The following is a 26367-nucleotide window of genomic DNA, read 5'->3' as shown; positions in this document are numbered from 1 at the left end:
CAATACATAAAACTCGTAGTCAGTGTGCCTACAATACATAAAACTCGTAGTCAGTGTGCCTAAAATACGTAAAACTCGTAGTCAGAGTGACTGCAATATATAAAATTTCATATAACAAAAATTACATTTCATATGGAATGGAGTAAACTACATAGTTATAATTTATTCTTAATCATTTATAATCATTATAATCCTTATAGAAAGATATTGATTGTGTATTAGACTTAAGCTCCTACAGATATAGGCGTAGCCACTAGTTTTGTTATAAGATAATAATTATTGAGCTCTATACATAATAATTGATTAATTTTGCACGAAATAACTTACCGATTGATTCTTAATTAATAGCTTTATGACAATAAAGCATTGCTATTTAATTAATCTAGCAGTTTTGAATAAACTTTAACCCGTAGTACGCGCGACGAAAAGGGAAAAATGAAATTTCAGGGTCATAGGTGCAAGTGTGTGTGTGTGTGTGTGTGTGTGTGTGTGTGTGTGTGTGTGTGTGTGTGAGTAGTGTAGTATTTTAAGGCACTTTACAGTGGGATTACAGTGGTTAAAAAGTCGACATTTTTTAAAACATGTTATTAATGCGCATTACTTAAAATATATTTCAATGTTGTATGTTAACCTTTTAATTTAATTGAAGTTTTAGTAAATGGATTAATTGTACTTCAAAGTTTTTGTTTTAAGTTTCTTTAGATGTTCTTTCAAAGTTTTCTTCAAATTTGAATGTTTAAATGTACTTTCACCAAATACTTTAAAGGAAGGAAAAATAGAAATGTGTTTTTATAAAACTATATAAATTTTGAGCACAGTTTTTTTTTATTAACAAAAATCTAGCTAAAAAAAATCAAATTTATTATTTAACGTACCTTTTTTATCCTTTTTGTAATACCTTTTGAATTCAATGAAAAACCTTTGTTTGAACTTACAACTTCAAACACTTACATGATAACAAAGGTGGCGATTTTCCTTAAAGTACCATATCGAGCACTTAATTGCCCCCCCCCCCCCAATCTATATTTTGGAATAGATTGAGAATATCAATTATATTAGGATAGGTTATATTAAGTGCCAGGTAGCTCCGCAGGTGTTAGGCTTAGGGGAAAAAATACCCCCTTTTAACTTTTTTGATATAATGAGCCCACTGTGCATAGGGCAAAATACTTGGATAGGAGAGGAGGGGAGGAAAGGATGTGATCAAGGACCATGTGGTTCTAGACTAACATGTACAAAATAAAAATTACATCTATCTGATATCAAATGACTGTCTGTTTAAAGTAAAATATCTAATTACATATATATTGGTCGTTGATAAAGTTTATTCTTTTTCTTAAGCTTTTTATGGGATATTATTGTCTCGCTTTTAGTCTTTAGTTTGGGTTCTCATACTACTTACATATTTATTTTTTGCTCTTATGAAACTTTTTGTAATTTTAAATTAAAAATTTATTTATGTACCTTTTCTCCATTTTTACTGAAGCATATTTACAAAAAAAAATGTTACAAGATCTTTCATGTTACTAATTTTTAAGTTCTAGGTAACGTCTACTGATGGGAGGTATAGAGAGACACATCATATTAGGAGTGAGCTGTTTATACAATGTAGATTAAAGTAACTTAACAGGTAGATAAGGATTCGTGTCTTTTGATTTTATGTAAAATAATGTGGTTAATATACCTCGATATTCAAAAGTAACAAAAATTAAGGTTGGAAGGGTAAAATACTCCTATATTGTCTCTACTCTTTACAAAATAGAGTGAAAAAAATGCTAAAACCCTAAGAAAATAATGTAACTTCCCTGCAAATTATAGAACTCATAGTCTAGTCTTGACCCAGTTACAAATTATACTACTGTAATTAATTATATAAAGTTAATTAAATTTGTTTAGCTAATTTTGTTGCTGGTTTTATTTAACAGTTTTGTATGAATACCTCATAGAAAATGAGTTTAAGTTGATCAAGTTAAGTTGAGTAAAACCAAGATTTTCTTGGCTTAGTTGTGTGATACGATAATTTTTTGTTCTTTCTCACTGTTATTTTTATAATAAACGAAGGTGAGTTTTAGGATTTATTCGTGATTTTTTATACTTTCAAACATTTATAGTGACAAAATATTCTTTAAAAACTATGTTGTCATAGTAAAATGAATTAAAAGTATTCTTTTTGTATCGTTTTATGGCATCTTAATTAATTGATACAATACAACCTTTTAAATCGCAGCTGTTGCTTTAAATTTAATTGTAACGTGGATATTTGCTGTGTAATTTCGGGGATGTGTCACGCTCAAGTTTGTTCTATGCGACGACGTCATACCAAGGAAGTTAAAAATGAATACCATTAGAAATTAAGACTCTCGGACAAAGGACGCTTAAATATATATTTATTTGGTTTATACACAACGTGTAAGGTAAAGAGCATGTAGCATTAAGCTTTATGCATTTCGCACAGCCCTTGGAGTTACCAGTTTTGGTTTATTTTTTTCGGAGCTACTCTAGAAATCACTTTGGGGGAAATGTGATTTTCTCGGCTGCTATAAATAGAATGATAGAAAGCTGACATTTACAGTGAGGATTCCTTTGACGTATGCACATCTGTTCTGTTTATTGTTTTGTCCGCCTGTCTATAGGTCATGCTTCATCCCCCTATCGTCCACCCACCTACCCAGAAGCCAAACAGTAGACCCCACCCCCTTAGTTTTTTTTCTAGGGTGTTGGTTACACCCCTATTCTGAACACTCCTTGTTTATTATTCTATTTAATATAAGGGTGTAAAATATATCTTTGAAGCATTTATATTCTGACGGATGCCGCAACAAGTTAAAGCTTATTTAATAATTGCTAATTGTCCGATGTAAGTCACGATCACACTACAATCCAACTTTTTTGGTACAATTTTTTATTATTGCTCCAATTTTTCTTTATTTTGTTTACAAAGATTTTTAAAGGTAAATATCATTTGTTTTGTTTTTTATTTTGGCCTAGCCTACCAGCTGTTTGCTGGAAACACAAAGTTTTTTAAGTGCTGTACAACTTGCAATTTTTTACAGATTTTTTTTATTTTTATCATTAGGAAAGGAAAGGAGTTTTAGATCTAATAATTATGGATTTAAATTCTAATTTAAACCACAAAAAAAACATTTTAATCAAACAACATTATTTAAATTGAATATTATTAGCTCTCTAAATAAAAGAGCATTTTCATAATTGACGTAAGCACTTTTAATGAAGCACCTTATAGCGCCTAATAAAAAATGATCATTTGTATTGTGTGACGCGATTTTATATTAGGCAGAAGAATTGCTGCTTCAGTTTTGATTAATGCCATATAATCAGCATTAATAATGTTATCAAAATAGCGGAAAGGTATGTACAATAAGATATATAAGTTTTCCGGAATTTTAATGTTAGAGGGAGATTTGAAATCTGCATCAAATTTTAAGGATTTTTTTTATAAAATTCGTTTTTTGTATAATTCTTTATCTAAAAGCGGAAATGCATTTTAAGTTAATTAATTTTGACCAATAGGATAGGTGGATTTTAAACTGCGCTCTAATTGGTTGAATGATGTACGCCATCCAATCAGAGCGCAGATTTTTTAAATCTTCCAATCACAGATGCCAAAATTAATTAACTTAAATTGCATTTCCGCTTTTAGATAAAGAATTATAGAAAAAACGAATTTTATAAAAAAATCCTTAAAATTTGATGCAGATTTCAAATCTCCCCCTAACTTTAAAATTCCGGAAAACTTATATATCTTAATGTACAAGTACACTTTATGCAGAAATTTTAAGGGATAACACAATGCCCTTTAAATTGGTATACATCGATAATGTTGATTAACAGAAAAACACTTTCTGCACATTACAATTATTAGTTTGGAAACTTCTAGTTTGAACCAACCAATCAAGCTTTAAAATAAAACTGAAAAGTAACCAAAGTTTTAAACCAGCGAAATAGAATGTTAGATTCATTACTAGAATACTGCATCAGTGCATATGCATTAATTAACATTATTCTAAGAATGACTTTATAGAGGTAGAATTAAGTTATTGAAATACATAAACAATAAACTTTGTATGGTGTGCTTTATCCAGTTGTTAACAATCTAATGGTTATAAAATATTTTTTACAATGGGTGTTACTTGAATAATTTGATCGTGAAGATTATCATTATTATAACCAGGGGCCGTCATTCACCAAATTAATTCCATTTAAAATTGCTTAAACTTTTGATACTTTTGTGGCGTAATTTGGCGTAAAACTTGTTTTGTTCTGTTACTAAAGAGAAGTGGGTAAGCTGGAGAGGGGGAGTGAAGGAAGTGGGTTGTGGGGAAATTGCTTGTCAGAATGCTGGTCCCTTGTCCCAGATTATAACCAAATCAGGGGGATTTTTAAATTGCATGGCTCGTCATTAAACTCTTTTATGCAGATTTAATTCAACTAAGGATTGTTAAATAAAAAACGCAGTTTGACTGCTGCGACTAAATTTTAAAATGTTGAAAAGTTGGCGGCAGTTTTATCGTTTTTGACGCTGTGGCTTCGCAACGTTTTAAACACAGTCGCGGTTTTGAAAAAAAAATAATATAGGTTTCGTGATTTTTATATCAAGAAAATTTATTTTGGAAGATTATCTTAGATTAAAATTTTCATAATATACAATACATGTTAGCTCTTTGTATTGAAACTTGAAATTGCTTATCCATGCATTAAAATTGTTTAAAAGTTATCATATCAAATGTTGTAATATTAGATTTTATGGCAAATACTTTAAATTGTAATCAAAATAGTAGAGAAAGGAAAAAAGATTTCTTTTATTTTTATTCCACTTTTAGTTGGCAGGTAACAGTGAACATTATTAAATAATTTTTATAAACATCATTTTTATGGTCTTTCATTATACCAAGCATAGAAACAAACCAATAGTCATACATAGGCTTTCAAAAATTATAGCCGCTTTAGCTTTGCATTTAATTTCTTTTAAGAATTAAAGCAAAAGAAAAATATGCTTTAAAAAGCAGTGCTATCTATTCACAAGCTTTTTCTGAAGAAAATTTATTTATCATAGACAGCTTTCCGTGGATATTAAAACGAAAAATTATTTTATTAAAACCCGTCGTGGGAAAATGTCTGTATAACGTCGCTTTACATGATTTTTTAGTATGGCTAAGAACCGTTTCTAATCCAGCGGATATTGATCGGTTTGGAAGCCATACTGGAAAATAGTTTCAAGCACCAGTGCAGGGATGTCTAATACGAAGATTAATATTTTATTTCTCAGTATCAAAAATCTTATCGATTAAGTTGAAATTATTTTTTTCATCATATTACTTTACGAGTTCTAACTGGCGAAAAATTTGTAAAGATGGGGTAAAATAGTTTTCTTATAAATGAACCTTTTCTTGTCCCCTTCATTTTTATATTCTCTTATTTTGCGTCTTTATGCTTTTAACTTCTTTTAATGACGGTTTTGGAAAGTTTTGAACCTTTCTGACAATAACCTTTACATTTTGTTACTTTAAATATATTAAATTTTAAAAGTTAGAATGTGCATAAAATTGTTTGTAAAAGAGATGTTTATACAATAAAGTTAATAATGAATATTCCAGAATGGCTTCAAACCCTATTAGAACCTGTTCTAAGCAATTATGAAATACCATGTATAGCATTGCATTCAGCTGTATAATAATTAGACATTAAGGGGACAATGGATCGAAAATTCAATTTTTAGGAGTCTCAGACTTTGGGTACTGTCTTAAAGGGAATGTGCAAAAATTTAGCAGGTTCTGACTGACTTTGAGTACTAGCGCATCAAATGCCGCTAACTTGCTGTGTTAGGTTTGATTATAGCAGACGGATATATTTGTAATGAGATGGCTGGTTAAAAATTTGTTTTTCTCCAAAAAATATCATTTCATAGATAAAAACTTTTTTGTGATATTTGTGTAATAAACAATAACCCTAAGAACCCTTAAATTTATAGTGGCATTTAAACTTTAGGAATATGGGTTGAATGAGTTCCAGTGAGATTTTTCTAGTAATTAATTACAGAATGGTTACGTCAGTCTGATGTACAATTAATATAATTTACAAATACATGCTTTTTTTCTTGGAACTCTTTTCTTATTTTATAGTTTTCTAAATTTTATTAAAACACCCTTTACAATTGTCTTCAAATTATCTGGATTTCATTACAATTCAACAAAAACTCTTAAATTGAAATAATTGCCCATTGTCCCCTCCCTTACTCTCTGCATCGTATTACTATAAATATAGTGGCCGAACGCCATTCATAAAATAGGTAAAAGTTCAAAATTGTCGTCTACTAGTGTTTGTGTTAATAATGTTGAATTATCCTGAGGTGAATTCTTAAAAAAAAAATTTGCCCCACTAAAATCAGTTTGTCTCACTAAAATCAGTGAGGCTCGCTAAAAATTTAGAGGGGATAATTTTGCCTTACTTAAATTTTAGTGGGGCAAACTGATTTTAGTGAGGCAAATTTTTTTTAAAGAATTCAACTCTGGTCTACATGTAGAATATTTTTCAGCGATATTCTATACTCAAAGTCAGTAAAAGTTCAACAAAAAATGCGAATCACAGTTGAAAATTAATAACCAAGAAACATCTCTTAAAGTAATATAGAATGTAAAACAAGATGATTATATTTAGTTTTACGTTGTATTATATTCCCATAGCATAAAATTGCTTAACAAAGACTGATTCATCATATAGACAATAATTTAAAAATCAAATACTCATCACCATACATATGCTTATTCTAAAATTACAGGTTGTCCATACAATGAGTAAATTCTGTATATAATTCTGCTAATTTGGAACTATTGGATTCTTACAATTAAAACCCCTGTGAATGCAGTCAAGATTTTGTATTTTATGTTTGTGCCGGTCAAATGCGCAAGGAAGAGGTAATACCCTGACCCATAGAAAGGCATGTGTGTCTCTGATATATAAAAGCATTTTTAGCTAAATGTGTAAAAGAATTCGCTAAATATTCTCTAAAAGTTTTCCATAATTTAACTTTATTACAAATGACTGTTCTTTTTAGAATCTGGGGACTATGTATTAAAATGGTTTTGAGATGGTAAAAAACATCCAAAAACCATACAAAGACCTAAGTCTAATAATAAAATAATCTAATACAATTCTGAGATATATGTAAAGCTTTCCTAAAATAGGGAACATTACTACTTTAGATAATAGTAGTATGGACAAAATTTTCACTATTTGATGTATTGGAAAAACAACTAGTTATTGTTTATAAATATTAAAGTTATGACTTGTAATTATTTACAAACAATAGTTTTATACATTCAAAGATGCATAGCCAATAAACTATAGGGATTAAACATTAGAACTCAATCAAAAAAATAAGCACTTTCTTGGTGTTTAAATGCGAAGCTTTTCTATAATTAGGGTCGGTATTACGTCCGTCCGTCTGTCTGGAACGGATAGCTTTTGTCGGTAATTTAGGCATATTAGAATTGTCCTATCAATTGAAAGCTTTGTATGATGATTCCTGTAGAAGCTAGGCACGAAATAGAAAGCGTAGCAATTTTATAACCGTTATCAGAATGTTGGTACGTCCATTGCATGTTGTATTTTAATTTTTTTTAACAACACATTTTTATGTGATAAAATTATCCGATTGATCTGATTTTTGGAATACTGATTCCTAGGACAACAAAGTACTTAGTTATAAGCGAAGCATCTCTATAATCAGGTCCTAAAAACGTAAGTAAGTCCTTAAACAATATCCTGTATTTAAGCAGTTTTTCAACACATTTACTTACAATTTTGATTCGACATTTATACATTTATGTTCTGATTTTTCATTTCTGACAACTCTACAAGTGTTAATGTTCGTTTGTTCTACCATTTTAAAGCTTTCATGGATGTTGTCATCCATGTTTTCATTGAATTTTGAAAAGAATGAATAAGCTTAATCTGTCACAAACTTACTTACTAACAACTCCTACAAAAACAAATATGGTTTTTATTGTTGCTTAATTGTTGGGTAAGAAACCCTTGGATAATATTTATTTTGTGCTGTTTTGTTTGTTTTACTAATTAATTAAAATTACATGCATAACTCATCAAAATGTGCTAGATTTCACAATATTATTTCCCTTGCATAAAATGATAACACGTTCAAATATTCTTATTAAAAGCGAAGCTTCTGAACTTGATATTTTTTAACATCTTTAAAGAATGATACGGTCTAACCTATTGCCTTGAATGTGGAATACTGATTTCTAAATTGATTAGGTACAATGCTATGAGCGATGCAGCCTTATAATCAAAGCTAAAAGATATTACTTGTTTATATTACTCTTCCCTTATTTAAGAAATTTGTGTTTATCGTCCTTTATATTAATTGGGGGGCTACACAAATCCCGAATAGAAAACTGGGATAACTCCAATGGAAATGTATATTACCCAGCAAAGCTCAAGGGGTAAATTCGTGACTTACAAGGATTTAGATAATATTTAGCCAACACTATAAAAAAAAACATCTTTTTCCCATAATTGAATTTTGATGTCTAAAAGTTTTTAAATAAATGTTTTTGTTATTTTCTCTCTCTTTTTCTCTTTTTATCTATCTATCTAAATATCTAACATTCCCTCTTTTCACACATTTTGATTATGATTAACTATTCAAATAAAGTAACCAGTATATCGTATGTCTAACCTAACAATTAAAGATATTGTATAGTAGCTTTGTTACAGAATTAATATCTAAAAAATATAGAATTTTTTACAGTATTAAGTTTAACTATACAAATGAACTATAACCTCGATATTTTATATTTACTGAATATAAATGTATCACATTAATGTTAATTCATTACAGCAACATAAAAGTTTAGTATATTTTTTGAAGATTTATGTTTAGTGTTTTAAATTCATCAATTAAATTGTATTTTATAACATTTTTAAAGAATTTGTTCTGGTTTAACCCGCACAAATACACAACGAAGAAGAACTTGTTGTGTAGATGTGGTAAACATGATTATATTCCGAATTGACTATTGTAAGATTTTAAACATTTTTGTTCAAACACCGTATCAAATAATAGTTAAAAAGTTATAAGGGCAACCTAACTAAGAGCCATCAAATTCCTTTAATGTTTAAAGTTTCAAAGGTATCTCTTTCTTAAAACAGTTCTTAACATCATAAAGTATGAGCGTCTTTAAAAAAGGACATCAACAGTCATAAAAGCAAAGCTATAAAATCAGACGGTAGGAAAACTAGACATTAAAACTTGTAGATTGTCAATCAATGCCTTATAAGTATAATATTAATTTATAATTTAAGAAAATTGCCTAGTTAAATGGTACTGTTAGGTACATACTTATATTTAAGACTTACTTGTAGTGATGCTATAATCCTACAATATTATACCTTGTTGTCCTATGAATCATTATTCCAAAACCCAGATGAATCGGATAATTATATAATACACAAAAAAAGAATTTAAAAAGAAAAAAATGCATGTTTTAAATAGACATTCGGAATTTTTGGAGTTATAGAGTTGCTACACTTTCTAAATTGTATCTAAATGTACGGGAATCATCATACAAAGATTGAAATCATTAGAATTATTATTAATTAACATGCTCAAAATATAGATAAAAATTTCTGATTGTTTGAGCAAATCAGAGTGCTTAATATGGTTGTTAGAGAAAAACCATAATTCTATATATGTATTAGTATATTGGATAATTCTTATGTCAAGAAGTGACCTCTGGACGACATACATATTGTCGGTGCTTGTATTCAGATTGAGCAAAAGATAAGACAATAATTACCATCCCAAATTTAACCAACAATTTTAAATATTTAATACATTAAGGAGAGCTAATTTAGAGCTATCAGAATTTAATTTAGAGTCCTAGACTAGAGAGTTTTTTGCATAAAAAAAATAAACCTAAAACTTATATTGGAATAGAAAGGTTAATTTTTCAAAACTAATTTTAGCTTAAAACTACATATATTGGTATACTCTTAATGAAGAAGAACATTTTATTTTTTTCTCTATGGATATACCTTATTTTATGTTGGCTAATCTCTTAACATAATCAATCTTAGTAGATATTTTTACATATGATACCATGGCCTTTGAAGTAATTTTGATGTAGATTAAAAGATTCATAATTAAAACAATTGAACATATTCTAATTCTAAAGTTATATGTTCCATTGTAGATATAGATGATTAGGGAATGGAAAGGGGGAAAATTAGGGAATTAAAAATTAGTGCAATAGTAATTCTTAAAAATGTTTTTAAGTTTATATTTTTTATTGAAGGCCTTGAAAGTTTTGATCCAGATAAGCTAGTTTTTCTCCAAGGTTTTGCAAGCATATTTCAACACTGCCTTTCTTTTTTCCCTTAAAAGTTACTAGAAAAACACTTTTCCATTAAAAGCATATGATTTTAGTGTGTATCTTTTTGACATAGTAGCAACTCTATGAACATACCAGTAAATCCATCAAAAACGTTTGGCTATATGTGCCTTGGGTTTCCAAGCCCTTCTCCTTCCCGCAGGATTAGGCCCCGAAGGGTTGAGCCCCATGCAGGGTTTAAGCATAAAAACAATTATATTTAATAGCACCCATTCCTTTGTTCCTGAGTTTTGTTGTTAAGATTGACAGGATAGAAATATGGTGGTGAGGAAAAAAGAGTTATGTCAAACTTTAACATTGGATTTCAGCAAAGATAGCCTTAAAAACAAGGATAAGTAGTTTCAATAACAGTGAAGCTTACTGAGTGTGCATAATTTATCCCTCTGGGGATAGCAAAGTTTTTTTGGAATAAGGATTCCAAGGACAAATAGATACAATATTATAATATATCATAAAAATGTAAGTATGTCAAGTATCCTGTAATTAAACCATTTTAAAATAATTTTTCATACAATTATGTTTAAACTTTATATTCTTCATAATGATATAAAAGGGTTAAGGACAAAAGAGATAAAAAATTAATAATAAAATGTTTATCTTTGTGAGTAAGTAAAGAAGGTGTTATTGAGATACTACTCAGCAGTTAAAAATATTTGATTTTCATCTTAAAAGATATGGCTTTCGCACATACAATATTATCTTAATGCATTCTAATTACACAAAACCATTACTATTAAGTAGCGATGCTATACAACAATAAGTGCTTGTCCGACTGTTAAAACAATGAGAATATACAACTAGTGTGATTTAAATCTATCAAATATTATGTTAATTTACCAGTTTTTTTTGCTTCACCTCTTGGGCCTCTTGAGGTAAACCATTTCACACAACCAAAAAAAAAAACATCCTTATCGGTTCAGTGGTACTTTGTATTGTATACAGATTAAAATATATTTTATTTTACCCCCGTTTTAAATTTTGTGATTGGGATTTAAATTGAGCTACAATTAGACTATCTGTTTTAACCCTGATTAGATTAAGAAATAGCTATTTATCGCATCGTATTATAGTCAGCTTTCTGGCTAACAAAACTGTTATTAATATTATTATTATTATTCTAATATTCGTGGAATATTGTCTGTATTACGATGCTATATATGATTATTCAGTGTGTCTGAGAACCGGTTCCAATCCAGCGTATATTAATCGGTTTCGAAGCTATACTAGAAAATATGTACATATACAGCACCAGAGTGGCCAGTTTTTGTGTAAATTATTGTTGGATGATTTGCGGATAATTAGCATACCTAAACTCATGCTTAATCTAGTGAGAATATTACCAATATTGCTCATACAATATCAACTAAATTCATAATTAGCAACAGTTTTGCAATAAATAATATGACAGTGCCGTGGTTTCCCTTGAAAGCACTGACTCCTACCCCCCCCCCCCCCCCACCCACCAACCATGCATCTACCAATATTTAAATTTTGACGGCAAACTCAGTATAATAATATCCCCTTTGGTAAGACAATAAAGGGGAAAGGGATTAAATAACTGTTGTCCCCACCCCGTACCGTGGACTCTGTGCAAAAAAATCAGCAAATAACGTCGAGAATATTAACACAGCCAAGTACAAACAATAAAGCAGAAAGCAATTTGCTAGCAGACGAAAAAGGTCACTGGACTCAATTGGTTGTCTAGGTTATACACTATATTTATTCTCTGGACTTTAATATGGCTTATTTGTAAAAAGACCATTGTTATTATTATAAGATTTTTTTGTATGTTTCTAGCTTCAAATAAAAAGTTAATCAAGATTCTGTCAGCTAAGATAATAGACATATTAATGTGATAGTCGACTAATCAGAGTCGTGCGCAGAAATATGATAGGAGAGTGTGCGAAGCGTGCCAATATTTTTATAAATCTTAATGTATTTGTAAGAGGTGGAAATGGTTCTATATCTTCACGGGTGTAAGGTTAAAATACAAATATGAACATATTTTGAATTTTGAAAGACTGATTTGTGAGCCTTTTTCTGTTTTCATTAAATTGAATTAAATAGCTTTTTATTTCTCTGTGCGCAAGGCAGGTGACAAAAAAATAGCCTAAAACTAACCAAAGAAGTAAATTAAAAAATAAAATAGCATTAAACTATCTCAGGGCCTATATGAAGCTTTCTCAAAATAGAAGTATTCATAAAAAAATTTATCACATAATATCCTACATTAAAAAACATATTAAACAAGGATGACAACATCCATAAAAGCGAAGCACTGAAACGGTAGGACAAACGGACATTAACACTTGTATAGTGTTAGAACTTAATTATCATAATATAAATTTATAAGAGTCAAAGCAAAATTGTGAGTAAAATTGTTGAAAAACTGCTCGATACAGGATTATTTTTATGGGCATACTTACATTTTTAGGACTTGATTATAGAGTTGCTTCGCTTATTACATTGTACTTTGTTGTCCCAGGGATCAATATACAAAAAATCAGATCAATCCGATGATATGGTCACATAAAAATTTGTTGTTAAAAAAGTAAAAAAAATCAACATGTTTAAAATGGGCGTACGGACATTTTGGTAATGATTATAGAGTTACTACGCTTTCTAAATCATACATAACTACTAAAGGAATCACCATGCAAAATTTGAAATCGATAGAACAATTCTAACATGCCTAAATTAAAGTAAAAAGCTATCCGTTACGGACGTACGGACGGACGTTCGGACGTACGGACGGACCAACCATAAATATAGAAAAGCCTCGCTTTTAATATTTTAAAAGTTAGTTCAGAACACTAATTGTCCCAATGCAGTAATGTATAACTCGTATATTAGCGGAAAAAATCACTAAACCTTAAATGCCTTTACAAATTTTACTGAGGTAAAAACATTATATTATCACGTTCTTGCCTAAGTAAAAGAAACTCAGCAATAACAACAATTTTTGAGAAAAAATAGGTCACCAGTAAATTTTTTTTTATTAAATATGGTCAAGAATATTGTATTTTTTTACAAAGTTACATTGATTTATATTTTTTAGAAAGTGTACAAGTTGGATGTATATGTACATATATAAGATGCAAAAATGTATATTTATAACTGATGTAAATTTTACATGATAAATACAGAAACTATGCATAATAAACATTAATGACAAGGTCATTATGTAAAAAGCATAAGTTTTGTAACAAACAAAAAATGTTTATTTTTTTATTTCATAGAAGCACAAATTTCACACATAGCACCGTTTGAACACGTTGATAATCCCCCACCCCAATTTTAAAAAAATAAATTTATTTAAGAATAGGGGGTGGGGGGCGGTGGCTTTACCTAAAGTTCTCTAACCTTGCGGGCTACTCAGTACTTAACCCTTAACGGTCGGGGGGGGGCGTTGAACGCCCCCCCCTCCGGTTTTTTCTATCTCATTTTCTGTGTGTGAAAGATAAAGAGCCCAAACTGCTTGACTTTTTAAGTTTGGGTATGACACATAACTGAGAGTTGGAATTTTTTGAATATCTCCATCCTGGCGGGCACAGGATGCCAGCAAACCTGGCAGGGTCATCCAGGTAAAGATCAAAAATATTTTTTTGACTTAAACAAAGCATTTTATCTTACCAAAATACTAAAATATCCTCTAATAGTACATCCTCATATTAAATACAGGTGTTCAAGTCAATTTTAGGTTCCAGGTATGATCCTGCAGGTCCTGATCCTCCAGGTCTCCAGAAATCTTTAAAAGGCTCCTGTGGCCGCAATTTTCGACTTAGAGACTTCTAATTTTAAACTTAAGCTTTTCTTACATGTCTACATAATGTATTAAAATTTCATAAAGATCCGCCGCCGTTTTCCCGCCGACCGCCGACTGCGGCGGCTGGCAGCTGCCAAGTACAGCTGCGGCCGCTGAAATTTATGTTTTGATATTTCAAACATAAAATTTACATAAAAATAAAAATTTTCTGCAAAAAAAAATTTCTTCTAGCTTCAAAAATAAAAAAATTACAGCCGTTTGAAATTTTTAAGTAAAAAAGGACCTAAAAACAAAGGTTGTTAAATAAAAGGGTGAAGGAAGCGAAAATTGACCTTGACTTACTTAAGGTCGAAAATTCATCATAACACAGGGGACTTGCACAAAAAAATTTTAGCCCTCTAGCTCTAATAGGAACTGAGATAATAGGGGGGGGCGTTGAACGCCCCCCCCCCGACTGATTAAGGTGCGGCAAGGGGCCCGACTGTAAAGGGTTAATACAACCTAACATAACTCTACATAAAGTACTAAACAAAATACTACCATCTACATCTTATTTTCAAATCAGAGATATCGCTAGTTCAAAACTAATATAATATTTGAAGACGTTGGACTCAAATTTCACACATGGTCAATTATTTCTAGATTTCCGTATATTTTGAGACGGGGGCAATTGTTCTATAGAAAGGGGTTAAAGATAATAAACTTTAACTGTATTATTACTGGACAGTAACCTATCGTTCTGATATATTAAATCCCTACATTATATTCCAAGCCTAGCATTCCATTTTATTGTGACCCCAAAAAAAAAAGGAATAAATAATAATTTGATGGAATACCTTTACTTCTTGATAAATCACGAAACCTTATACAATCTTTTTTATTTTCATAATTTTTTTTTAGTTACTAGCGGCTGTGTGCACCCCAAGCATCTAGGGGCTATATATATTCAAAGGCATATGGAAGGGCAAAAATAGCCTAAAACCACCTCAGGACTTTTAAGAAGCGTCACTGTAAAGGAGAACCATATCAGTTCAGTAGTTAGTGAGATCCTTCGCTACAGATAAAAAAAAGCTTACTACTTTATATAAAACTAGCGGCTACGCCCCTAGAAGCCTCTAGGGGCACTGGCACTGGTAGGAGGAGGAAAAGTCGACCTCATCCCATTTTAGATTTGAGTTTCAAAAGAGTTAAACAAATACTTTTTTGGGGTTGGAGGGGGGTGGAGACACCCTCTTCAAAAATAGTTTAAAACCTTCCCAGGACCTATAAAAAGCTTCACTGTAAAGGAGAACATTATCGGTTCAGCGGTTAGCAAGATCCTTTGGGACAGACAAAAAACGCTTACTACTTTATATAATACTAGCGGCTACGCCCCCTAGAAGCATCTAGGGGCACTTAAGGTAAGAGGGGGAAAAGACAACCTCATCCCATTTTAAATTTGAGTTTCAAAAGAGTAAAAAAAATTTGGGGGGAGGGGGGTGAAGACAACCTCCCCAAAAATAGTTTAAAACCTTCCCAAGACCTATAAGAAGCTTAACTGTAAAGGAGAACAATATCGGTTCAGCGGTTAGCGAGATCCTTCAAGAGAGACAAAAAACGCTTACTACTTTATAATTTAGGATGATGATGATGATTGTGTCATTGGTGTATACAAACAATATATGAATTATAAAAAACCGCTTGTTATCTAATTAAGCAAGATAGATAAAGTTTAGCAAATTACACCCAATTATAATAAACCCCTTCCACACCCCCCCCCCCCCACCCACCCCACAACCCTCACTTTCCAAAAGAGAGCAATAGAGAGGCGGTTAAGATTTGTTGTTTCAGCATATCTTCTCTATAATCCATATGTCTGCCTTAATAATTCAAAAAAATTTAAAGAAGTGGACCTTTGTCTGTAGGCCTTAGTATTTTAATAAAAAAATTTCTCGTCTAGCATCGTATTATATTTAGTTTTCTACGAAAATATCCGCATAAAGCCGTTAATAATACAAAGAAAGAAAAAAATATTATAAGAATTTACCTCAGGAGTGGAAATGTTTATTCTTGTTCTGTAAGATCTCGTGTTACATGTATGATAAGTTGACCCTTCCCCTACCCATGAGTACAAACCTGTATATTCATTCAACAATGGAACAAGGTTGACTAAATCCAAAATCGTTGATATAGAAATACATACAACAAAAATTTTTGTATATAGTTATACTGTATTGTAGTTTGAGTTATTTAATCTAGAAGGTAAATTTGTGTTTTATACAACATCCATAAAAGCGAGCACTAGAAACGGTAGGACAAACGGATATTAACACTTAAAAAGTGTCAGAAGAGTCGAAGCAAAATTGTAAGCAAATTTGTTGAAAAACATGCCTAAATTACCAAAAAAAGCTATCCGTTTTTGTCGGACGGACGGACTGACCCTAATTATAGAAAAGCTTCGCTTTTAAAATGTATTATCAATTATGGCCCAGGATATAATCCCCATCCCCCCCAAAAAAAAACCCAATGGAAGGGCATCGTGTTACATTACATGTAAAACTTGAAAGAGATTTAACTAGATTTCTTAAACACAGAAAAAACAAACTCACTATATATCTTTCCACGGATATTAAAATAAAAATCCAATGACTGTTTTCTACAAATATAGAAATGTACATACAATCATAAGATTTAAAGCAATTTTTAAAGCAATTTAAAGCACTCTGCCCCCTTGCCTGCCTAGCCGCAGCGCTCGGCCCCCTTGCCTGCCTAGCTAAGACATACGGACAGATGGACAGACGGACATTTCAAATTATAGAGTAGCTTCGCTACTAAAAATGTTAATTCACAATTAACAAAGATGACAACATCCGTTATTAGCGAAGCACAGATGTATCCTATTGTATAAAGTAGTAAGCTTTTTTGTCTGTAGCTTCTTATTAGTCCAGGGAAGGTTTTAACTATTTTAACAAAATTATACATAAATGTGTTGCAAAATTGCACATATATAGGATCAAATAAAAGGGCATACTTTCATTTTTAGGATTTTATTGTAGAGTTGCCTTGCTAATAATACTTTACCTTGTTGTCCTAAGAATCAATATTCCAAAAATCAGATGAATAGGAGAAGCATATTATACAACAACATGTTGTCAAAATGCTAAGCCTTATAAATTGTACCTAACTGTCATGGGAATCATCGTGCAAAGTTTGATATCGATGGGACAATTCTAACATGCCGAAATTAACGAAAAGAGCTAACCATTACGGACGGACCAACCCTAATTTTACAAAACTCTCTCTTATTTGACAAAAAGGCGGGGTAGTTTATTGTTTGTTTTTAAAAGCGAAGCTTTTCTATAATTAAAGCCAGTCTGTCCGTCAGTCCGTCCGTAACGGTTAGCTCTTTTTGTTAATTTAGACATGTTAGAATTGTCCTAGCGATTTCAAACTTTGCATGATAATTCCTATAACAGTTAAGTAAAGATTTATGAAGCGTAGCAACTCTATAATCCTTACTAGAAAGTCCGCACGTCCAACCTTTTTAATGTTTTTTTTACATCTTATAATCAATCTTTATATCTGATTTTTAAAAGCCAAGCTTTTCTATAATTAGGGTCAGTCTGTCCGTACGTCCGTCCATACCGGATAGCTTTTTTCGTTAATTTAGGCAAGTTAGAATTGTCCTATTGATTTCAAATTTTGCATGGTGATTCCTTTAGTAGTTAGTTACGATTTAGAAAGCGTAGCAACTCTATAGTCATTACCAAAATTTCCGTACGTCCATTTTAAACCTAATGATTTTTCTACTTTTTTAACAACAAATTTTACTTTTTAAAAGCGAAGCTTTTCTATAATTAGGGTCGGTCCGTCCGTCCGTGAGATAGACCAAATTACATTCAGGACCCTTTTAGACTCCACCCCCAGTGGGCATAAAATTCTGGGCTTCGCTTTTATGGATGTTGTCATCCTTGTTGTTTCTATAAATGCTCATATTTAAACTTCCTATTGTATAGGATTATGGGGGGTGGGGTGTGTTCCCCCCATATTCAATTGAATATGTTTTACTTTACAAGGCATAGGAAAAAAAACAAGCCGTTCTTATTTTCTCTGCTCCCTTCCTGAACTACAAATGAATTCTTAAGAGCAACTTTTTTTATGGGGGGGGGAGGGGGAGGGAGATTAGAATATATAATTAGTTTTCTTCGGCACCTCGGGGCTTAAAAACTGGTTTTAATCTTATAATTGTACATTCTATATCCGCGGAAAGCCGTTTATAATACAATGAAAGAAATAACAATTATTGTCCATGTTTTACCTTTTACCTTTATTTTGGCAGAAAATAGTAGTAAATCACATTTAATTGGATATGGGGGGGGGGGGCAACTCTGTTTAACTTTAGCCAAATAAAGGAAATCGGAGGGTTTATCAACAAGGATGACAACATCCATAAAAGCGAATCAGTAGTACAAACAAACAGTAACACTTGTAGATTGTCAGAACTGAATAATCAGAATATAAATGTATAAGTATAAACAGAATTATAAGTTAATATTATAAAGTTGTTCCACTTTCTTAATCTATCGGTTCTAGATGTACAGACGGACGGACGTGAAACCAACCCCAATTATAGAAAAGCTTTGTTTTTTACAGCAGTAGATATAATTAACACCCCTTCCCATAAATCTTTACAATAGGAACTTGATGTTTAAATATGAGCAGTTTTAAAAGTTAAAAGAAACAAAATTTAACTTTCACTTTTAATTAAGAAGCTTTATTGTTCATTGGTTCAGCGGTTAGTGAGATCCTTAGTTAGAGCATGACCTGGACCTTTCTAGGGAAAAGGTAGAAAGCAATCAATTACAAATCTGCAAAATTAATCTTTTTTTTTCCAATAGAATCTGTTTGTTTTGTATTGATTCTCTGCTTGTAAAACTTATATAATACGCTTTTTTTAAGCGAAGCTTTCTATGATTAGGATCGTTTCGTCCGTTCAGAACAAATAGCTATTTTTTGTTAGCTAAAATTTAAATTGGATAGGGAAAGGGGCGGAGATATGTTATATATAGAATCTGTACTTATACTTTTGTCTTTCCAACCCCTTCAGTATTCTCATGCAATAATTTTGATATGCATTAAAACAGCTACTCTTTTAGAAAAATAAAATATCATTTTGTATGTAATAAAATAAAAAAAATCAACATGTTTAAAATAGTTGTACGGACATTCTGGTAACGATTATAGAGTTGCTACGCTTTCTAAATTTTAATTTTAATTTGAGCATTTATAAAAGTTATAAAAACAGAATGACAACATCCATGAAAGGGAAGCTCTGAAATAGTAGGACAAACAAACATTAAAACCTGTAGAGTGTCAGAACTGAATAACATTATACATTGTTGTTCTAGGAATCTGTATTCCAAAAATCATATCATTCAGATAATTATAATGCATAAAAATTTGATGTTGAAAAACTTGAAAATCAACATGTTTGAAATGGACATATGGACATTCTTATAACGAAAACTGTTACAGACGTACGGACCGACTCTTATAATAGAAAAGAAGTTGAGGTTTTGATTTGAGCAAGGGGTCGAACTTGAAACCTTACTTTTAATAAAGCAGAGCTTTTCTATGATTAGAGTCGGTATGTCTGTCAATTACGGTTAGGTATGTCCTTTAAACAGTATTCTGTATTTAACAATTTTACAAAAAAATGACGTATGATTTTGTCAAAAATAATACATTTATAAGTCCAAGCAAACGAATGAGAAAACGTGATTATAAAACGTTGGGTACCAGTATAATTTACACTTTACAGTCCATTCAATCCCTACTTGCCTTCCGGGTTTTTAAAAATGGACAAACAATGAAATAATATGAAATATACATGGATATATTGAGAAAGAAAATTTGTAGTTAATTTAGCTTGCTAACATAGAACTCGTTTATTGTTCATTAGTTCATCTAGTAGAAGGGGAGTGGGTAGATTGGGGGGTGGGGTATGGTTATTTTAGCCAGCTATGAGTTTCACTTTATCAGAATACATGAAAATATGATGCAGCATCCAAGTAATAATATTTCCGTTGTAGTAGCGCCTCTAAAATGGAATGGACACACACAAATAATCTATGATTCATACCCAGGAATCTGAGGGGATTAGAAAATGGACTTTGCATTGATGTACATCACCAAAAATTATAAATAAAAATCTATACAATATAAAACATTGGTTGAAAAGATTGGGCACTACAAGTTCGGACCCTACCAATCACAATTCAATTTTTTTAACCTACAAGAAAATAGCCTATAACCACCACAGGACCAGTAGGTATATTCCCTGAAGAGTAGAATCCAGCAGTTACAAAGATCTTAAGGGACAGACAGACAGACATCATTCTTCTTTGTATTGTAGATTGTGGGGGAGGAAAACTTTTACTTTTATTTATTATCCCTTCATTCTTCTGGGTTAGACTTAGGAGTTGACTTTCCAAACTTTCGAAGCTACTCTATATTTTGAAATGTCCTTCTGTCTTTCTATTTTTGGTGTTTATGGTCGGAATATCAAAATAAGCATAATTTAAATGTACAAGTGTACATCTAAATCACATTAAATGACCCGTGTATGCATGTCATCCCCCCCCCCCCCCCAAATAGACGTCATATTGTAATTTGATAATTATAACATGACCTCCCCTCCCCTCCCCCATCCTTTCATGCAACAATGGAACAAGGTTGACTAGATCCAAAATCATTGATAGAAATACATACAACAAGAATATTTGTGTATTGTAGTTTAAGTTATTTAATCTAGAGAGCGACATATTCATAGAAGGTAATTTTGTGTATCATTGTTGAGGATGTACATCAATTTATTGGCCATTGTCTTATCTCTTAAGAACCCTGATTTTTCTTAATGTTGATTGCAAGATATTTTGACTTTTAGACTGACCTAACCTAGTTATAGAGTAGCTGTGCCACTAAAAAAGGGGAAAACAATTAGTGAGCAAAACTTAAAAGGATTTTGTTTCTAACTTACTAGTAGCTTCGTCCCATGTTCCTAGGGATATCTTATATTTTATAGAGAAACTAGCTTAAAACCTGACCATTGATATTATTTATCTTCTCAATATTTCAACTACATATTACTTAACTTTTTAATAGCAAAGCTATTGCACAATTCTATAATGTATAACTCCTAACATTCGTCTATAAAAAGGTTACTATTAAAGATTTATGTCGGATTTTTTTACGAAGATTTTCATCAAATATACTTTTCAAAGTTCAAAGAGATAGGGGACAATGGGATGTTTATTACACTAATCCCAAAAGTTTTATAATATTTTCTTATTTGATGGCTTAACAACTTTGGGGACTTGAGTGGTTAAACGTTTCAACTACTAATTTTACGTTAAAAAATGCATTAAAAAGTAAAACATTTTAAATGTACATAATTTAATTCACTACATCCTATATCCGCGGAAAGCAGTTTATAATACGATGCAAGAAATAACTATTAGCGCATCTTATTGTAGAAATTTATAATTTATAATTTATAATCCTTTACAATAGGAAGTTTAAATATGAGCATTTAATTAAATAGGTTCTTTCATTATTTTAACTTTTTAAGTGTTAAAACCTAAAAGTCTAATTAGATATATTTTGCAAATTGTATACCTAAATGGTTTTATTTATTTAATATCCTATTATACAAAGGACTAAGCTTTTTTTGTTTGTAGCGAAGGATCTCGCTAGCCACTGAATCGATATGGTTCTCCTTAGCCTTAGCATGGATTTAGGCTATTTTGTTTTTACAAATAAGTCTAATTATGGTTTTAAGCTATTATTATTTTTTACCCTTCCATTTCCCTTCGAATGAAATGCCCCTAGATGCTAGGGGCGCAGCCGCTAGTTTACTAAAAAGCTCAACGGTTAGCAAGATCCCGAACAGACAAAAAACTCTTACTACTTTATATAAATAAACGCCAATTATTATTTGCTAAATCAAATTCCGGAAAACTAAAACAGAAAAATAGGTTGTGTGAATATTTTAAACAATATTTATGAGAACGTTCCCAATTAAATTTTCAACATTTTATTATTTTTCTACGACCAGCGAACGTTGAGTTATATTCCCTTTTTCAATTATATTAAACGTCCGAATTTAACTGAACGGCTAGATATCGGTCAGAAATAACATATTAGGCTTAAATTTCAACTTCCTGTGCGAAGGGTTATATTAACCCTTTCATTTTTGAATTTTACGGATTTTCTCAAGACGATTCTGGGGTGCGTAGGGGAATATTAATCTTGAATATATATTTATTCAACTAGCGATGTCTCTGTTTCAAATTATTTCAAAATGAGAAGGAGGGGTTATCAGTTTTCCATTGTAGGAAATCTTCACTTTTTTGGCTGTTTAATCTTGTTCGTTTGTCAATTCGTGATCTTTTGTGCTTTAAGTTTTCTATTTAAGAATGTTGTATTGTTGTAATCCTTGTTACTGTAGTAAATGTATGTTAAAGAGAAGCGTAGCTTCAAGTAAACATTACCAGTATATCATTTTTCTCATGTTTTAACATCAGATAAAATTATTGCTTTTCTACCCTAAACAATGGATTTTTTAATTGTGGAATAATCGAAAGGAAACAACCAAATTAGTTATTCAATAGATAATTCACCAATTAAGCCATAATGTTATTTCTATTTATTAATTTTTAAAAAGCTGTAATTTCTTAACTTATCATAATTTTTCTCTTAAAAGTGTATGGTTTACAAAGTTTCTGGAAGAATTTTTACATAATTTAATTTTCAAAAACAATTTCTCCATAATGTTTACTTCTATTAGAAGATGGTCATTATGATTTATTTGAAATACAACAAGGTTTAACAGTTAGGGAGTTGAATCCATTTTTATAGAAGCAGAAATATAATCTATGATTATGGTTTGGACCCTCTAAAACTGTAATCTACCTTTCCACTTTCCCCTCTCTTGGTGAAGATATCTTCAACGCCGATACGATTTTTGAAATGTAAGATTTTACTTTCCCTTCTCTTGGTGAAGATATCTTCAACGCCGATACGATTTTTGAAATGTAAGATTCCACTTTCCCCTCTCTTGGTGAAGATATCTTCAACGCCGATACGATTTTTGAAATTTAAGATTCCACTTTTGCCTCTCTTGGTGAAGATATCTTCAACAAGAGAGGGAAAAGTGGAATCTTATATTACAAAAATCGTATCGGCGTTGAAGATATCTTCACCAAGAGAGGGGAAAGTGGAAGGGTAGATTACAGTTTTAGAGGGTCCAGACCATAATCATAGATTATAGTTCTGCTTCTATAAAAATGGATTCAACTCCCTAACTGTTTAAGCAATAATTCTTTACCAGTCTTTCTTCTAGAAAAAAAACATGCATTTATGAATACTTGAACAGACTTAAGAAAAACAAAATTTAAATCGAATCAGACAAACATTTAAATAAAATAAAGATTTATGTCAATAAAAGGAGTTCATTGCTACCATAAAATTTATCTGTGTACGTGTCGTTGACAATAGGGGATGTTTAATAATAAGAAGAATCGAGTTATTATGAATATAAAAAGTTTTTAACCTGCTTTGAAGTTAATCTTTTACCCTTCTTGTTTTCTTTTGTTGTTGATAAATTGTATCAGTCCTGTTCAGAGAGAGAGAGAGAGAGAGAGAGAGAGAGAGAGAAAGAGGAGAAAATTACACTGGTCCCAAAAGTTTTAAAATAACGTTTTCGTTTACTCAACAATTTTTGGGACTTTTAATAGATTTTGATTGGTTGGTTTATTAAGTTGAATGTCCAAACGTTTCAACCACTAATTGCAGTCCATAGAAGGGATAATTTTGTGAATTGATATTTGGGATATACATCAATTTAATGGCAATTGTCTTATAAGTTTCTATCCCTTTCCCTATATTGCTGTAGACCACACATTGTATGTACAGTACACCAACAATTCTTTTCATATTCATATTTACAAATACACTCGTAAAAATCTTTTATTTTTATTTTTGTATAGTAAGTAGACAATAAAAGCTTTAATTTCATTTTAAGATTCATATAGCTTAAAACAATCCTTTAAGTGGAGAACTCAATCGTGGCGAGATCCTAGCAAAATAAATTTACTACTTTATATTAAGCGGCTTCGCCCTTAGAAACCTACAAGGACACTTGAGGTGGGGTAGAGATGTCGATTTTCAATTTTAGCTTTAAAAACAAAAGTAAAAAATCGGAGAAGGTCATTTTTTTTTCTCTAGGACGATTACTCTTAGGAGTGTGGTGGTACCCTCCCCTAAAAGCAGAACTACATTGTTGGGAGAACCAGATTGGTTCAGGAGTTAGCAAGATCCCTTGGTACAGACAGACACCACATTACTTTTGTGAGTGAAATTTTAAAATAGGAAAGGTCTTTTAGTCACAAGATTTTAAATTAAACTTTTTACCTGCCATGTCCCTGCTTAAAAATTGTATTGCTTACTTTAATTCATATTCAAATTGCAGTGGGCACAATTGTTATGTTAATTTCTATTCTATCAACATTTATTTTCATAGAAAGGCCTATGCTATGTGAATGGGGTAAGAGGGGCCTTTACATTAGAGTGATAGGTTCATCTTCAAAAGTTTAAAAAAGAAAGTATAACAATCCATAAGTGACAAAGGATAAAAGGGCATGGATGGACAAACGGACAAAGTGGTTCAAAGATATGTTTTTGTAGTATGACAGACGACCTACTATAATTAAATAAATTATATAATGACTGTCAATGGCTGCTCGTTGTTATAGGGAATCATCGAGTTTTCCAATACCGTTTCTTGTAGACAGACATGAAGACATACGGAAATTTAGATTTATAGAGTGGCTTCGCTAAGAAGAAAAGTTCAATGAAAGAACTTTATAATATTTTAGTTGTTATCTAAGTTAACTCTATTACTGGGCCTTTTGATAAAAGGGCCATAAAGATATTTTTATTTCTGCATGAAATATCAAAGGCCTTTTTATTTACATTTTTTATTCAGTAATTTTCTGATATTTTCCTTAGTCTAAAATATTTTTGTAGGCGTATGAAAAGAATGTGTCTTTTAAAAATTTCCAACTTTTTATTTTAATAATTCCATGCAAGTATCTTTTGTTTCATTATTATATATTTATACCAGAAATTTTGTCAATGGATAATTAATCCTAAAAATCACGTAAAAAATAAATATGTTATTTTGGTTTAGAAATCCAGTACGAACAGTAAGATATTTATAAAATCTGTTGTGTTTTTATGATAGGAAAGTTTAAATAAGATTTTATGGTAGGTTATTAAAAACTTCAAAACAGATACAAAACAAAACAAAACTTAATCAAATATTTTCATTTTAGGTAAGTTAAAATTTTTGAAACTGGACTAAAATTGTGAGCGGTAGTAGTACACTGAGAAGTACAAACCATTCATTCTTGAGGAGCATCCCCCCCCCCCCCTATTCCTAAAAAAGACTCCATTCCGATTAACTCCTTTTTTAAGTATGTCGGGGGGAATAGGGAGGCGAAGGGAGTCAGACAATTTGTGGGCAAGCACTTATATATAAAACTGTAGAACTATCCGTCCTGCCATTTTGTAGATCTTTCTGTACAGACATTCATTTAATAACTCACTAAGTACTCTTAACAAAGAAAGAAACAATTGAAAAAAATTGCTTTTAACTTGAGTGACAAAAATAGCAAAAATAAACAATAAAAAGTTTTATCCTTCACGATTTTCCCGTTAAAAAGATTCTTAAATGGATTATTTTAACTTAATAGACTATAAAAATCAATCTTTAGAATAATTTTACAAAAGAAAATTATCCAAAATATTATGAAATGTATTTTTGAGTACATGGTGAAGAACAAGAATATTTATGTCCATTTAAGCATGGTTGTATGTTTTTTTTCTAAGTGAGTGGAAGTTTTTGCTCTATATAATATTCACCCTGTCTTTGTGTTTTGATTGGCTCATCCTGTTTCTAGCTGCGTTTCGTATTTGCATTCTAATCAGCGCACCCTGTAAATCGCTTCATAGAGTCTTTGTGTTTTGATTGGCACACCCTGTAACTCGCTGCGTAGTTTTTACTTATAAGCGCATTCATTATATAACCTCATTGAGTTTTTGTTTTTTGATTTGTGCACCCTGTTTCTT

General features: G+C 31.1%; 1 protein-coding gene across 1 annotated transcript in view; it reads left to right on the top strand.

Annotated features, from left to right (window-relative positions):
* Positions 1–2007: 2007 nt before the first annotated feature.
* Positions 2008–26367, top strand: part of LOC145311763 (myosin-2 essential light chain-like) — a 61006-nt gene continuing 36646 nt past the window's right edge. The window contains exon 1 of the mRNA XM_080150749.1: positions 2008–2061. The gene's annotated coding sequence lies outside the window, so the exon portion shown is untranslated. The remainder of the gene's footprint in view (positions 2062–26367) is intronic.

This window comes from Acartia tonsa, chromosome 2 (assembly GCF_053477335.1).
Source record: "Acartia tonsa isolate MP-2025a chromosome 2, ASM5347733v1, whole genome shotgun sequence".
Taxonomy (NCBI): Eukaryota; Metazoa; Arthropoda; class Copepoda; order Calanoida; family Acartiidae; genus Acartia; species Acartia tonsa.
This window is presented reverse-complemented; position numbering and strand designations above follow the sequence as displayed.